This window comes from Hordeum vulgare, chromosome 1H, assembly GCF_904849725.1.
Source record: "Hordeum vulgare subsp. vulgare chromosome 1H, MorexV3_pseudomolecules_assembly, whole genome shotgun sequence".
NCBI classification, from domain to species: Eukaryota; Viridiplantae; Streptophyta; class Magnoliopsida; order Poales; family Poaceae; genus Hordeum; species Hordeum vulgare.
Window position 1 is genome coordinate 25358969 of NC_058518.1, and position 14089 is coordinate 25373057.

The window sequence follows — 14089 nt, forward strand, 5'->3', positions numbered from 1 at the left end:
GCAATTTTGATGAAGTGACATAGAATTAAATGAAGAAAGAGAGGGTTGAGTATCATATTATGATACCGTATCATATTAAATGTTGTGCTACTATGTGTCATGCATGGCAATAAATGACCTATCCTATGATACTAACATATGATATTATGCATTACGAGTATAGTATCATACACTATCATTTGCATGATACTAGTATATGATACTCCCCATTATAACCAGCGTAAGACTAAATCCCCTTCTTTAGTTCCCACAACTCTCCACCGTTTCAAGTTCTGAAGATATGTACAAGTGTGTCTTGATCTCCTCTTCAAATCCCGTCACTTTTCCTGCCCTCTCCCATCCTATTCTCTCCGAGATATCTCCATGCATGACACACCTGTTCATCCTCATCTCCTACTTGTCCGTGCGTAGGAACACCTTGAACTAGAGTAGTTGTACTCAGCGTCACCATTCCATTCTCCCAATCACAATTAATCCTTATATCCATGTGTCCTAGACAGGTTTGAAATAACAATGAAAAAAGGATAAGCACTTGGTATCATTGTATCATTAATTCTCTTGCATTCATTGGCACTTTATAAATGTGCTTCAATATTGCTAAATCAAAGAACCATTTTGCAAGCATACATATGCATAGTGTTCCGTTTGTATCATTGGTACAAGGCTACAATCATGGTAGGATCGCTCAACCCTCATCATCTAGTTAAGTCATTATCCAACAAATCTAGTTAATCATAGAAGAGTTTCATTTCAAAACTGCAGTATTCTCCCAAAGGCAAAAGCTGACAACAGTTTCTAAAAAAGCACTAGACGTCTACCATGAGAATAGAAAATAAACAAAACAGAAAATAGAAAAGCATGTATGCATGAGGAGGCTGAGATATAAAATGCGTTGTAAGTTTGTTTGTCAGCATAGAGAGATGGATCTCTTCAGTGTAGTGCATGGCTTTTCTCATCATAGCCTTTTGCTTATACAAAGCATCCATTTTGCAGACAAAATTAATAATAGAAAACCAAGCAATTCATATGCAATGCAACAAGGTTCAGGAAACAAATTGAATGACTCTGCGGCTAAAGGAAAAATACAGTACCAACCAATAGAGACAATGGTAGGATCGCACTTGAAAAACAACCATCATCTGGTCTGCACATTATTCCCCCAACCATTATCTTAAGATTTAATTTTCAAACTAAAACATTTTCCCAATGGCAAAAGCAGGAAAAAGTTTCTAAAAAAAGTACTACATCTATAACAAGAATAGCCAATAAACAATAATTACAAAAGTAGGTATCCATGAGACAGCTCAGTTATAAAATGGGTTGTTAGTTTTTCTATCAGCACAAAGAGATAAATCTCTCCAGAGTGGTGCATGACTTTTCTAATCACTAGTGGAAAACGGGCCTTTGGCCGGGACCATTTAGTCTCGGCCTGCCTCTGAGCCGGGACTAAAGGCCCGGCCACGTCGCCCCAATTCTCAATGCCTCTCTCGAGGCTTTAGTCCCGGCCTGAAAGGAGCCTTTAGTCCCGGTTCGTGTCTCAAACCGGGACTAAAGGGCTACGCGGCGGGCAGTGGTGGTGGCAACCGTTCGTATCCCCCTTTAGTCCCGGTTGGTGGCTCAACCCGGGACTAAAGGACTAACACGTGCCTGCCGTAGTGGTGGCAACCGTTGGTATACTTCTTTAGTCCCGGTTGGTGGCTCAACCCGGGACTAAAGACCCAAACGGTTTGCATCCCGCGTCGTTTCGGGCGATGGAAAGCACGAACCGAAGCACAGTCGCCATTTCTCTGTTTCTTCTTCTCTCTCGCTCTCCCTCTCTGTTCTTCTCCTCTCTTCTTCCCTTCTCTTCTTCCACCATGCCAACTAAATTTCTTAAGGTGCTCGCACATGGCACGACCAAGCTCGATGTCGTGTACACGAACGAGAGCAGGGAGGTGCCGTTTTTTCTTCAACAGTTGAAGGAAAAATGGTTTGACAACGCAATGGAGCATGAGAAGTTCTTGGGGCTTGATCTGGAGTACATGGCCGATCAACGCGGTGTTGCCGTCATCCAACTATGCTTCGCACGCCATGTCTTGATCTTCCAATGGGCGAGGTAAGTTTTGAGGCTTTCTTTGATCCAAGATAATGACATTGTAAGTTTATTTGTTTCAATCATAGTTGGTTCCCTTCAAATAGTTGTAGTGAAACAATTTTGATTAGTTGAAGGGGAACACAATCTAATTGGAATAGTGTTCCATAATCTAAAAAATCGTATTAGAATCAACTAGTGTTTAATATGTTCCATTGGAATCATAGTTGGTTCCCTTCAAATAGTTGTAGTGAAACAATTTTGATTAGTTGAAGGGGAACACAATCTGATTGGAATAGTGTTCCATAATCTGAAAAATCGTATTAGAATCAACTAGTGTTTAATATGTTCCATTGGAATCATAGTTGGTTCGCTTCAAATAGTTGTAGTGAAACAATTTTGATTAGTTGAAGGGAACACAATCTGATTGGAATAGTGTTCCACAATCTGAAAAATCTGATTGGTTCAATATGTTCCATTGAAATCATAGTTGTAGTGATACAATTTTATGCGGTGTTCTTTGATCCAAGGTTATGAAAATTGCATATAGCTAGTGATCTCTCTAGGTTCTATTGGATAGCAATATGATATGTCATAGTCATGAAAATTGCATATAGCTAGTGATCTCTCTAGGTTTCATTGGATAGCTATAGTGATCTCTCTAGGTTCCATTGCATATGTTCTATTTGAATCCTAAAGATAATTTTCTCTTTAGTTGTAGTGAAACATGTTTCCTTATTGCAGCAGTATGTAACATTTGTTCTATTTTAATTTGTTTCTGTTGCAGGAGTGGCAAGCATTGTCCAGAACTCATGGACTTCCTTCGCAGCGGCATCACTTTTGCTAGCGTTGACATAAGGAACGACAAGCTGAAGATGAGGCACAGCTTCAGTATTGAGATACCAGCTGGTTGCCTCGTTGATCTCCAAACGGTATTCAGGCTTCGACATGACAGGACTTCGATGGCTCATATGGCAGTTGCCTTGATCGACGAGGAATATGGTGATATGAAGACCAGTTTTCCAAAGTCTCAGCACAAACTTTGGGAGAAGGGCCCACTTGATCGTATCAACATTGAGTATGTAGCAAAAGATGCATACGTTTCATACGAGTTGTACCGCAAGATTCGAGTCGTCAACTATGGCCAGCGTCACCTCGAGGAAGGTGGACATTCTGATTAAGACGATTCAGACGAGTAGTGTTCTCAACGTCGAACACTTGTATATATATCTATGGTAGCTATTATTATGTACTGTTTGGACTAGTATCATGTATTGCTTGGACTAATTTATATATGTCTAGTTTCTGTTTGTGCCATTATAGTTTCCAAATTTGAATGGTTTAGCCCTTTCTAACTTCATTTGCTACTTTTGAATGGTTTAGCCCTTTCTAACTTCATGGTATCATGCATTTCGACCACATATATATACAAAAAGTCTTCAGTTCAAATAAGTTCAAAAAATGAAATCCCTTTTGTAACAGATCTGTTTTTGATTAAAACAGTCATTTAAAAATGAAAGACCATTAGTCCCACATGGCGTGCAGCGGAACCACGTGGCGTGCCGCGGAACCACTTTTGTTGTGGGGGTCGCTTCTCCTTCTTCTCCTTGTGCTAGATATTGGTTATGCACTAGGGGAAGTAGGAGTAGCGACCATCATCGACGGTTGAAACATCAGGTGAGCTAGTGTCCACCATATATGAGAGAAGAAGAATGTCGTCTCTTATTGTGGGGTCGCTTCTACTTCGAGAGAGATTGTCCATTTTGTGATGTGCCTTTGCATGGTGCATTTTGAACACACAAAAAGTATGGAGTTCAAATAAGTTCAAAAAAATGAAATCCCTTTGTAAGAGATGAGTTCTCGTTTGAAACGCTGCTACTTCGAGAGAGATTGTCCGTTTTGTACACGAAGTGCATCCAGTTTTTGTCGTAGCCATCTCAACTTTTTAACACATGCTATGTGGGTGAAATGATGATAACATGCCAACTTTCAACATTTTCAGAGTTCATTTGTAGTGCTTTTCAATTTCAGGGTCAACTAGCTCAAAAAAAATAAGTAAATGCACGAAGAATACCAAATGAAGTCAGAAATTGTTGCCATTTTGTGATGTGCATTTGAATGGTGCATTTTGAACACACAAAAAGTATGGAGTTCAAATAAGTTCAAAAAAATGAAATCCCTTTGTAAGAGATGAGTTCTCGTTCGAAACGCTGCTACTTCGAAAGAGATTGTCCGTTTTGTACACGAAGTTCATCCAGTTTTTGTCGTAGCCCTCTCAACTTTTTAACACATGCTATTGTTGGAAATATGCCCTAGAGGCAATAATAAATTAGTTATTATTATATTTCTTTGTTCATGATAATCATTTATTATCCATGCTATAATTGTATTGATTGGAAACACAGTGCATGTGTGGATACATAGACAAAACACTGTCCCTAGTAAGCCTCTAGTTGATTAGCTCGTTGATCAAAGATGGTCAAGGTTTCCTGACCATAGGCAAGTGTTGTCACTTGATAACGGGATCACATCATTAGGAGAATCATGTGATGGACTAGACCCAAACTAATAGACGTAGTATGTTGATCGTGTCATTTTGTTGCTACTGTTTTCTACGTGTCAAGTATTTGTTCCTATGACCATGAGATCATATAACTCACTGACACCGGAGGAATGCTTTGTGTGTATCAAACGTCGAAACGTAACTGGATGACTATAAATATGCTCTACAGGTATCTCCGAAGGTGTTCGTTGAGTTAGTATGGATCGAGACTGGGATTTGTCACTCCGTGTGACGGAGAGGTATCTCGGGGCCCACTCGGTAATACAACATCACACACAAGCCTTGCAAGCAATGTAACTTAATGTAAGTTGCGGGATCTTGTATTACGGAACGAGTAAAGAGACTTGCCGGTAAACGAGATTGAAATAGGTATGCGGATACTGACGATCGAATCTCGGGCAAGTAACATACCGAAGGACAAAGGGAATGACATACGGGATTATATGAAACCTTGACACTGAGGTTCAACCGATAAGATCTTCGGAGAATATGTAGGATCCAATATGGGCATCCAGGTCCCGCTATTGGATATTGACCGAGGAGTCACTCGGGTCATGTCTACATAGTTCTCGAACCCGCAGGGCCTGCACACTTAAGGTTCAACGTGCTTTTATGCGTATTTGAGTTATATGGTTGGTTACTGAATGTTGTTCGGAGTCCTGGATGAGATCTAGGACATCACGAGGAGCTCCGAAATGGTCCGGAGGTAAAGATTGATATATAGGAAGTCCTGTTTTGGTCACCCGAGAAGTTTCGGGCTCATCGGTAGTGTACCGGGAGTGCCGGGAGGGGTGCCGGGGACCATCGGAGGGGTGTCACGCCCCAAGGGGTCTCATGGGCTATGGGAAGAGATAAACCAGCCCCTAGTGGGCTGGAATAAGTTCCCACTAAGGCCCATAAGGTTTGAGAAGGAAAAAACACAAGGTGGAAAGAGTTTCCAAGTGGGAAGGTGGAATCCTACTCCAAGTAGGATTGGAGTAGGACTCCTCCACCTCCAATTTCGGCCAAACCTTGAGGGTTTGAGGCTGCCTCTTCCCTACCCCTCCCTCCTATATATACTGAGGTATTAGGGCTGATTTGAGACAACTTTTTCCACGGCAGCCCGACCACATACCTCCACGGTTTTTCCTCTAGATCGCGTTTCTGCGGAGGTCGGGCGGAGCCCTGCTAAGATTAGATCACCACCAACCTCCGGAGCGCCGTCACGCTGCCGGAGAACTCATCTACCTCTCTGTCTCTCTTGCTGGATCAAGAAGGCCGAGATCATCGTCGAGCTGTACGTGTGCTGAACGCGGAGGTGCCGTCCGTTCGGCACTAGATCGGAGCGGATAGTGGGACCGATCGCGGGACGGTTCGTGGGACGGTTCGCGGGGCGTATCGAGGGACGTGAGGACGTTCCACTACATCAACCGCGTTCACTAACGCTTCTGCTGTGCGATCTACGAGGGTACGTAGATCGGAAATCCCCTCTCGTAGATGGACATCACCATGATAGGTCTTTGTGGGCGTAGGAAATTTTTTGTTTCCCATGCGACGTTCCCCAACAGTGGCATCATGAGCTAGGTTCATGCGTAGATGTCTTCTTGAGTAGAACACAAAAGTTTTTGTGGGCGGTGATGTGTGTTTTGCTGCCCTCCTTAGTCTTTTCTTGATTCCGCGGTATTGTTGGATCGAAGCGGCTTGGACCGACATTACTCGTACGCTTACGAGAGACTGGTTTCATCGCTACGAGTAACTCCGTTGCTCAAAGATGACCGGCGAGTGTCGGTTTCTCCAACTTTAGTTGAATAGGATTTGACCGAGGTGGTCCTTGGATGAGGTTAAATAGCAATTCATATATCTCCGTTGTGGTGTTTGCGTAAGTAAGATGCGATCCTACTAGATACCCATGGTCACCACATAAAACATGCAGCAACAATTAGAGGACGTCTAACTTGTTTTTGCAGGGTATGCTTGTGATGTGATATGGCCAATGATGTGATGTGATATATTGGATGTATGAGATGATCATGTTGTAATAGTTAATATCGACTTGCACGTCGATGGTACGACAACCGGCAGGAGCCATAGGGTTGTCTTTAAACTAACGTTTGTGCTTGCAGATGCGTTTACTATATTGCTAGGACGTAGCTTTAGTAGTAATAGCATGAGTAGCACGACAACCCCAATGGCGACACGTTGATGGAGATCATGATGATGGAGATCATGGTGTGACGCCGGTGACAAGAAGATCGTGCCGGTGCTTTGTGATGGAGATCAAGAAGCACATGATGATGGCCATATCATGTCACTTATGAATTGCATGTGATGTTAATCCTTTATGCACCTTATCTTGCTTAGAACGACAGTAGCATTATGAGGTGATCTCTCACTAAAATTTCAAGACGAAATTGTGTTCTCCCCGACTGTGCACCGTTGCGACAGTTCTTCGTTTCGAGACACCACGTGATGATCGGGTGTGATAGACTCAACGTTCACATACAACGGGTGCAAAACAGTTGCACACGCGGAACACTCGGGTTAAGCTTGACGAGCCTAGCATGTGCAGACATGGCCTCGGAACACATGATACCGAAAGGTCGAGCATGAATCGTATAATTGATATGATTAGCATAGAGATGCTTACCACTGAAACTATTCTCGACTCACGTGATGATCGGACTGGAGATAGTGGATTTGGATCATGTACCACTCAAATGACTAGAGAGATGTACTTTTTGAGTGGGAGTTCTTAAGTAATATAATTAATTGAACTAATTATCATGAACATAGTCTAATGGTCTTTGCGAATTACGATGTAGCTTGCGCTATAGCTCTACTTTTTTTATATGTTCCTAGAGAAAATTTAGTTGAAAGTTGATAGTAGCAAACTTTGCAGACTGAGTCTGTAAAACCGAGGATTGTCCTCGTTGCTGCGCATAAGGCTTATGTCCTTAATGCACCACTCGGTGTGCTGCACCTCGAGCGTCGTCTGTAGATGTTGTTAACATCCGACATACACGTTTCTGATGACTACACGATAGTTCAGTACAAAATACTTAATGGCTTAGAAGCAAGGCGCCGAAGACGTTTTGAAACGTCACGAAACATAAGAGATGTTCTAAAGAGATGAAATTGTGATTTCATGCTTGTGCCCTTGTTAAGAGGTATGATACCTCCGACAAGATTCTTTGTCCACAAAATAAAGGAGAAAAGCTCAATCGTTGAGCGTGTGCTCAGATTATCTGAGTACGACAATCGCTTGAATCAAGTGGGAGTTGATCTTCCAGATAAGATAGTGATGGTTCTCCAAAGTCACTGCCACCAAGTTGTGAGAGCTTCGTGATGAACTATAACATATCAAGGATAGATACAATGATCCTTGAGCGATTCGCGATGTTTGACAGTGCGAAAGTAGAAATCAAGAAGAAGCATCAATAGTTGATGGTTAGTAAAACCACTAAGTTTCGAGAAAGGCAAGGGCTAGAAGGGATACTTCGTGAAATGGCAAAGCAGTTGGTGCACTAATGAAGAGACCCGAGATTAAATCCAAGCCCGGGACTAAGTACTTCTGTTATGAGGGGAACGGTCACTGAGGCGGAGCAACTCTAGATACTTGGTAGATAAGAAGGTTGGCAAAAGTCAAAAGAAGTATATTTGATATACATGATGTTGATGTGTACTTTACTAGGACTCCTAGTAGCACGAGGGTATTGGATACGGTTCGGTTGCTAAGTGATTAGTAACACGAAATGAAATCTACGACATAAACGGAGACTAGCTAAAGGCGAGGTGACGATACGTGTTGAAAGTGTTTCCAAGGTTGATATGATCAAACGTCGCACACTCCCTCTACCATCGGGATTGGTGTTAAACCTAAATAATTGTTATTTGGTGCTTGCGTTAAGCATGAACATGATTGGATCGTGTTTATTGCAATACGATTATTCATTTAAAGAGAATAATGGTTACTCTATTTGCTTGAATAATCACCTTCAATGGTTTATTGAATCTCGATCGTAGTGTTACACATGTTGATGATATTGGTGCCAAAAGATACGAGGTAATGATGATAGTACCACTTACTTGTGGCACTGCCGCTTGAGTCATGTTGGTATAAATTGCATGAAGAGGCTCCATGCTGATGGACTTTATACTCACTTGATTTTGAATCACTAGGGACATGCAAATCATACCACATGAGCAAGGCCTTGTTTTCATTGAGATGAAACAAGATAGTAACTTGTTGGAAGTGATACATTTTGATGTATGCAGTCCAATGGGTGCTGAGGCACACAGTGGATATCATTATGTTCTTACTTCAATGACGATTTGAGTAGATACAAGAGTATTTACTTAATGAATCACAAGTCTGAAATATTGAAAAGTTCAATTCTGTTTCAGGAGTGAAGTTCATCGTAACAAGAGGATAAACTGTCTACGATATGACCATAGAAATGAATATCTGAGTTACGAGTTTTGGTACGCAGTTAAGACAATGTGGAAATTGTTTCGCAGTTCATGCCACCTGGAACATCATAGTGTGATGATGTGTCTGAACGTCATAGCCACGCACTATTTGGTATGGTGCATGCTATGATGTCTCTTATCGAGTTACCACTATCGTTTATGGGTTATGCGTTAGAGACAACCGCATTCACTTTAAATAGGGCACCGCGTATTTCCGTTGAGATGACACAGTATAGACTGAGGTTTAGAGAAATCTAAACTGTCGTTTCTTGAAAGTTTGGGGCTTCGACACTTGTGTGAAAAAGTTTCAGTCGAATAAGCTCAAACCCAAAGCGGATAAATGCATCTTCATAGGATATCCAAAACAGTTGGGTACATCTCCTATCTCAGATCCGAAAGCAAAGTGTTTGTTTCTAGAAACGGATCCTTTCTCGAGGAAAGGTTTCTCTCGAAAGAATTGAGTGGGAGGGTGGTAGAACTTGATGAGGTTATTGAACCATCACTTCAACCAGTGTGTAGCAGGGCGCAGGAAGTTGTTCCCGTGGTGCCTACACCAATTGAAGTGAAAGCTGATGATGGTGATCATCGAGCATCGGATCAAGTTACTACAAACCTCGTAGGTTGACAAGGTCGCGTACTACTGCGGAGTGGTACGGTAACCCTGTCTTGGAGGTCATGTTGTTGAGCAACAGTGAACCAACGAGTTATGGAGAAAGCAATGGTGGGCCCGGATTCCGACAAATGGCTGGAAGCCATGAAATCCGAGAGAGTATCCATGTATGAAAACAAAGTGTAGACTTTGGAAGAACTACTTGATGGTCATAGGACTATTGAGTAAAGATGGATCTTTAAAAGGAAGACAGAAGATGATGGTGATAAGTCACTATTAAGAAAAGCTCGACTTGTCGCAAAGATGTTTCCGACAAGATCAAACAGTTGACTATGATGAGACTTTCTCACTCGTAGCGATGCTGAAAGTCTGTTAGAATTATGTTAGTAGTTGCTGCATTATTTATGAAATATTGCACATAGGAGGTCAAAACATTGTTTCCTCGACGGTTTCCTTGAGCAAACATTGTATGTGATACACCCAGGAGGTTTTGTCGATCCTAAAGATACTAGCAAGTATGCAAGCTCCAGCGATCCTTCAATGGACTGGTGCAAGCATCTCGGAGTTGGAATATACACTTTGATGAGATGATCAAAGATTTTGGGTTTGTACAAGGTTTATGAGAAACTTGTATTTCCAAAGAAGTGAGTGGGAGCACTATAGAATTTCTGATAAGTATATGTGGTTGACATATTGTGGATCAGAAGTAATGTAGAATTTCTGTAAAGCATACAAGGTTGTTTGAAAGGAGTTTTCAAAGGAGTACCTGGATTGCGCTACTTGAACGTTGAGCATCAAAGATCTATGGAGATAGATCGAAAGCGCTTAATGGAAGTTTCAACAAGATGCATGCCTTGACAAGTTTTTGAAGGAGTTCAAAATAGATCAGCAAAGAAGAAGTTCTTGGTTGCGTTGTGAGGTGTGAATTTGAGTAAGACTCAAAACCCGACCCCGGCAGAATAAAGAGAATAGACGAAGGTCGTCTTCTATGCCTTGGCCGTAGAATCTGAAGTATGCCATGCTGGGTACCGCACCTGATGTGTGCCTTGACTCAAAGTCTGTTGAGAGGTACAGAGAGTGATCCATGATTGAATCACTAGGAGCGGTCAAAATTTATCCTTAGAAACTGATGGACTAAGGAATTTTTCTCGATTATGGAGGTGGTTAAAGAGTTCATCGTAAAGGGTTACATCGATGCAAGCTTTGACACTAATCTGAATAACTATGAGTTGTGAAACGGATTCGTATAGTAGAGTAGATATTTGGAGTATTTCCGAATAGCACATAGTAGCAGCATCTATAAGATGACATAAAGATTTGTAAAGAACACACGGATCTGAAAGTTTCAGAACCGTTGACTAAAACCTCTCTCACGAGCAAGACGTGATCAGACCCCATAATTATATGGGTGTTGGATTCGTTGGAATCACATGGTGATGTGAACTAGATTATTGACTCTAGTGCAAGTGGGAGACTGTTGGAAATATGCCCTAGAGGCAATAATAAATTAGTTATTATTATATTTCTTTGTTCATGATAATCGTTTATTATCCATGCTATAATTGTATTGATTGGAAACACAGTGCATGTGTGGATACATAGACAAAACACTGTCCCTAGTAAGCCTCTAGTTTATTAGCTCGTTGATCAAAGATGGTCAAGGTTTCCTGACCATAGGCAAGTGTTGTCACTTGATAACGGGATCACATCATTAGGAGAATCATGTGATGGACTAGACCCAAACTAATAGACGTAGCATGTTGATCGTGTCATTTTGTTGCTACTGTTTTCTGCGTGTCAAGTATTTGTTCCTATGACCATGAGATCATATAACTCACTGACACTGGAGGAATGCTTTGTGTGTATCAAACGTCGCAACGTAACTGGGTGACTATAAATATGCTCTACAGGTATCTCCGAAGGTGTTCGTTGAGTTAGTATGGATCGAGACTGGGATTTGTCACTCCGTGTGACGGAGAGGTATCTCGGGGCCCACTCGGTAATACAACATCACACACAAGCCTTGCAAGCAATGTGACTTAGTGTAAGTTGCGGGATCTTGTATTACGGAACGAGTAAAGAGACTTGCCGGTAAACGAGATTGAAATAGGTATGCGGATACTGACGTTCGAATCTCGGGCAAGTAACATACCGAAGGACAAAGGGAATGACATACGGGATTATATGAATCCTTGACACTGAGGTTCAACCGATAAGATCTTCGGAGAATATGTAGGATCCAATATAGGCATCCAGGTCCCGCTATTGGATATTGACCGAGGAGTCACTCGGGTCATGTCTACATAGTTCTCGAACCCGCAGGGTCTGCACACTTAAGGTTCGACGTGCTTTTATGCGTATTTGAGTTATATGGTTGGTTACTGAATGTTGTTCGGAGTCCCGGATGAGATCCAGGATGTCACGAGGAGTTCCGGAATGGTCCGGAGGTAAAGATTGATATATAGGAAGTCCTGTTTTGGTCACCGGAAAAGTTTCAGGCTCATCGGTAGTGTACCGGGAGTGCCGGGAGGGGTGCTGGGGACCATCGGAGGGGTGTCATGCCCCAAGGGGTCTCATGGGCTATGGGAAGAGATAAACCAGCCTCTAGTGGGCTGGAATAAGTTCCCACTAAGGCCCATAAGGTTTGAGAAGGAAAAAACACAAGGTGGAAAGAGTTTCCAAGTGGGAAGGTGGAATCCTACTCCAAGTAGGATTGGAGTAGGACTCCTCCACCTCCAATTTCGGCCATACCTTGAGGGTTTGACGCTGCCTCTTCCCTACCCCTCCCTCCTATATATACTGAGGTATTAGGGCTGATTTGAGACAACTTTTTCCACGGCAGCCCGACCACATACCTCCACGGTTTTTCCTCTAGATCGCGTTTCTGCAGAGGTCGGGCGGAGCCCTGCTAAGATTAGATCACCACCAACCTCCGGAGCGCCGTCACGCTGCCGGAGAACTCATCTACCTCTCCGTCTCTCTTGCTGGATCAAGAAGGCCGAGATCATCGTCGAGCTGTACGTGTGCTGAACGCGGAGGTGCCGTCCGTTCGGCACTAGATCGGAGCGGATAGTGGGACGGATCGCGGGACGGTTCGTGGGATGGTTCGCGGGGCGTATCGAGGGACGTGAGGACGTTCCACTACACCAACCGCGTTCACTAACGCTTCTGCTGCGCGATCTACGAGGGTACGTAGATCGGAAATCCCCTCTCGTAGATGGACATCACCATGATAGGTCTTTGTGCGCGTAGGAAATTTTTTGTTTCCCATGTGACGTTCCCCAACAGCTATGTGGGTGAAATGATGATAGCATGCCAACTTTCAACATTTTCAGAGTTCATTTGTAGTGCTTTTCAATTTCAGGGTCAACTAGCTCAAAAAAAATAAGTAAATGCATGAAGAATACCAAATGAAGTCAGAAATTGTTGCCATTTTGTGATGTGCCTTTGAATGGTGCATTTTGAACACACAAAAAGTATGTAGTTCAAATAAGTTCAAAAAAATGAAATCCCTTTGTAAGAGATGAGTTCTCGTTCGAAACACTCCTACTTGGAGAGAGATTGTCCGTTTTGTACACGAAGTGCATCCAGTTTTTGTCGTAGCCCTCTCAACTTTTTAACACATGCTATGTGGGTGAAATGATGATAGCATGCCAACTTTCAACATTTTCAGAGTCATTTGTAGTGCTTTTCAATTTCAGGGTCAACTAGCTCAAAAAAAAAAAGTAAATGCACGAAGAATACCAAATGAAGTCAGAAATTGTTGCCATTTTGTGATGTGCCTTTGAATGGTGCATTTTGAACACACAAAAAGTATGGAGTTCAAATAAGTTCAAAAAAGATGAAATCCCTTTGTAAGAGATGAGTTCTCGTTCGAAACGCTGCTACTTCGAGAGAAATTGTCCGTTTTGTACACGAAGTGCATCCAGTTTTTGTCGTAGCCCTCTCAACTTTTTAACACATGCTATGTGGGTGAAATTATGATAGCATGCCAACTTTCAACATTTTCAGAGTTTATTTGTAGTGCTTTTCAATTTCAGGGTCAACTAGCTCAAAAAAAATAAGTAAATGCACGAAGAATACCAAATGAAGTCAGAAATTGTTGAAATTTTGTGATGTGCCTTTGAATGGTGCATTCCGAACACACAAAAAGTATAGAGTTCAAATAAGTTCAAAAAAATGAAATCCCTTTGTAAGAGATGAGTTCTCGTTCGAAACGCTGCTATTTCGAGAGAGATTGTCCGTTTTGTACACGAAGTACATCCAGTTTTTGTCGTAGCCCTCTCAACTTTTTAACACATGCTATGTGGGTGAAATGATGATAACATGCCAACTTTCAACATTTTTAGAGTTCATTTGTAGTGCTTTTCAATTTCAGGGTCAACTAGCTCAAAAA

The 14089-nt window shown here is 42.1% G+C and overlaps 2 non-coding genes across 2 annotated transcripts; both read right to left on the reverse strand.

The window, feature by feature from the left end:
- Nucleotides 1–872: 872 nt before the first annotated feature.
- LOC123423370 lies at nt 873–964 on the reverse strand. Its single transcript, XR_006621055.1, has one exon. It is a non-coding gene; the product is annotated as a small nucleolar RNA Z221/R21b (small nucleolar RNA).
- A 336-nt stretch (nt 965–1300) lies between these two features.
- Nucleotides 1301–1392, reverse strand: LOC123423400. The gene has a single exon (XR_006621069.1). It is a non-coding gene; the product is annotated as a small nucleolar RNA Z221/R21b (small nucleolar RNA).
- Between the last annotated feature and the right edge of the window lie 12697 nt (nt 1393–14089).